Source organism: Arachis stenosperma, chromosome 4 (genome assembly GCF_014773155.1).
Source record: "Arachis stenosperma cultivar V10309 chromosome 4, arast.V10309.gnm1.PFL2, whole genome shotgun sequence".
NCBI lineage: Eukaryota > Viridiplantae > Streptophyta > Magnoliopsida > Fabales > Fabaceae > Arachis > Arachis stenosperma.
In genome coordinates this window covers 30,391,194-30,394,294 of record NC_080380.1, presented here as the reverse complement: position 1 = coordinate 30,394,294, position 3,101 = coordinate 30,391,194, and the positions used below count along the sequence as shown (strand labels likewise).

At 28.2% G+C, this 3,101-nt stretch overlaps 1 pseudogene; it reads left to right on the top strand.

Annotated features, from left to right (window-relative positions):
• The first annotated feature begins 1,852 nt into the window (after nt 1-1,852).
• On the top strand, nt 1,853-2,824 carry LOC130974841 (alcohol-forming fatty acyl-CoA reductase-like; annotated as a pseudogene).
• The last annotated feature ends 277 nt before the right edge of the window (nt 2,825-3,101 follow it).

Genomic DNA, 3,101 nt, shown 5'->3' with positions numbered 1-3,101 from the left:
TAACTAAGTTTTTGATAAAATAAAAGGATAATAAAAAATAATAAATTAGTTCTTAATTTTTAATAAAGTAAGATGATTAAAGTTAATTAGTAATTTTAAAATATTTTAATAGTTTTAATCGTTTGTTTTTTTTTTTTTTCCGTCAAGTTTGTTAAAGTATTGATATGCTTATTAAAAAAGAAAGGGGCTTACATGAACCCTAAAATGGATAATTTATTATAACTTACCAGTATTATAGTTAAGTTTTAATAATATAAATAATGAGAAATAAAGTATATTTAAAAAAATAAAATATATTTTTTGTTTATAAAATTTGTTAAAAATTTTTAAAATATTTTTAAATTTTATTTTATTTTAATTTTATCTTAAAAGTTTTTTATTTGCACCAAATTTACTTCTAACGACTAATTTTTCAAAAAAATTATGACCAATTCTAAAATAACTCCACAAGAACAACCTCTAACATAAGCAAGTCAAATATATTTATTATGCATTATTGTTAGATTAGTTCTAATTTTTTAAAAAAAATTAGTTATCAAAGATATATTTAATACAAATCAAAAATTTTTGAAACAAAATTAAAATAAAATAAAATTTAAAAATATTTTAAAATTTTTTAGCAAACTTTAAAAACAAAAAATATACTTTACTTTTTTACATATGTATATATTTAATTTTATTTTATTTTTCTTTAGAATTTTTTGTAATGATAAAATTACACTACAAAAAAAATATGTTTTAGCGACAAACTTTTAGTGGCAATAACTTAATGGCTACTAATTCTTTAATTTAACTCATATTTTTGCGGCAATTATATATTTACCATTATTACTATATATTATAGTGGCCATTATTACTATTGCCAGAAAATTATTATCTTTTTTTGCTTTTAGTTTTATTTTTTATAATTTATTATAGTGGCCATTACGATAATTGCTACTAAACTTTTATTATAATTTTTTTTCTTTTATTTTTATCTCCAAACGAAAGAGAGAGAAAAACTGAAAAAGAAAGAAAGAGCCACTGGGTTAATTCGCACAATCCCTCTATAGCCGATCACCACCGCCGTAACCGTTGCCTTCGCCGATAGCCACCATCCATCATCCTACTCCTTGGACCTCGTATTCCATTCGATCCGCCTTAGATCCGCATCGCTATCATCATTTGTTCGTCTCAGATCTACGTCGCCAAAGTCTTTCAGCCTCAGATCCGCACCTCCGCCGCTTGCACCACCATCGTTCTTGCGCGTAGATGCACAAGATTGTCACCGCCGGTAGGTCTTCTCCCTTTATTTTTTCGATTTTGATTTGAATATTCAGAAGCCTGTGATTCTCTCTTTGTGTTATTACTTTTTGCTTTGTTTGTTTGCTTGATCCTGATGAATCTGGCATATCAAGCTGAAATCGAATTATTTTTTTAGTAATAAATCATATTTAGATTTTGGTTTAAGTATTTGAAATGCTTTCTACAGAGTTTCATTAAGATTATATTTGCATTATTGCTCAAAATATAAAAATGTTTGAGTGTCTATTTGCAATGGTGATTGTTGGCAAGGAGTGAGATGTTGATGCTGCATTTTCTAATTTTGTGGTTTTTAGAATATCATCACTGCTAGTTTCATTGTCTTTAAATTACTCAACTAACTATTTTGGGTAAAAATATGTTGATGGATTCAAATTATGAACTGCATTTTCAATTAGTAGAAGATTATGAACTATATTTTCAATTTTCATGTTTAAATTTGAGGCTAAAAGCTATTTAATCAAACATAAATGCATATTACAGGAAAAACAATGTCATAATTTCATGCCGTGTTATACATTTTTCTCAGTCTCTCTGTTCTGTTTCAGTAATGGAGTTGGGAAGCATACTCCATTTTGTTGAGGATAAGACCATTCTCATCACTGGAGCCACTGACTTCCTTGCCAAAAGTACATATATTATTCTCTCTTTCAATGTATAATTCATTCATATTACTAAATGTATTTATGTGTTTGGTTTTGTAACATAAAAACAGTTCTAGTGGAGAAGATAACCAACCAAATGTTAAAAAGCTATTTCAACCAAATTCAACTAAGTCTGCTACTCATCGCTTACAAAATGAGGTACTATTAATACTTACTTAGTCTGTTACACTTGCTTGCTTTTCCAAATAATACTATTAATTGTTGAAGATCATAAGCAAGGACTTGTTTAGATTGGTAAAGGAAAATTTAGGTCCAAACATCAATTCCTTTGTAGCACAAAAATTGACACTCGTTCCAGGGGATATTTCTCGCCAAGATTTGGGTTTGGACTCTCTTCTATTCTCAAGCAACAAATTTCCGACCAAAAAGGTACGAAGGATATCTTAATTTATCTTGGTTAAGGGTATAAAGAAGGAAAGAGATGAGGAGTAGATGGATAATAGCTTTTCAACCTTGTGGTTTATTTGGATAGCTATTGAAACCTTTGAGAAGAGTTGCAGGTTTTATGATTTTTCAACTGGTATTATACAATGCATGTGTTTTGTGATTTGTGTTCTGTTAAAATTTTATTGTAGTGACTTTTGATGCAGATGCATGCATAAGTTCTGTGGCAAATGACTTCATATGTGCTCTATATACTATAATTTTGATGATAGATCATGTACATATATTCCTCTTTAACAAATGTGAAACTGAGATAACATACATGAAATACAAATGTGGAGGTAACATTAATCAGTTAGTTATTACTATTATTGTTAAGATGAGATTTTAAGTACTCGAGCTGTGACACAGCTGGATAAATTTTATTATTCATTGTTATTACGAGATGTGCAGTGAAGCCAAGTATTCCATGAACTAGATAATTAAAATAAATATTTTGAAACAAACGACCATTCTAATTCTGAAAAATTCTTGATGCTTTCATCCTTAATCTGCATTTGCTTTTTGATTGGCATAATTTAGAATTTAGAAATTGCCATTGGAACATGAGGCATCTTTGATGATGCGGAGGTGATTTGTTACGTAAAGGATTACCTTAACAATTTAAGTTGTGAAAATTCAAGCAAAAACATTTTTACTATTTATTTTCTTTTAGGAGTGCGATAGTGATGCTAGAAGCAGAAGTTAGAG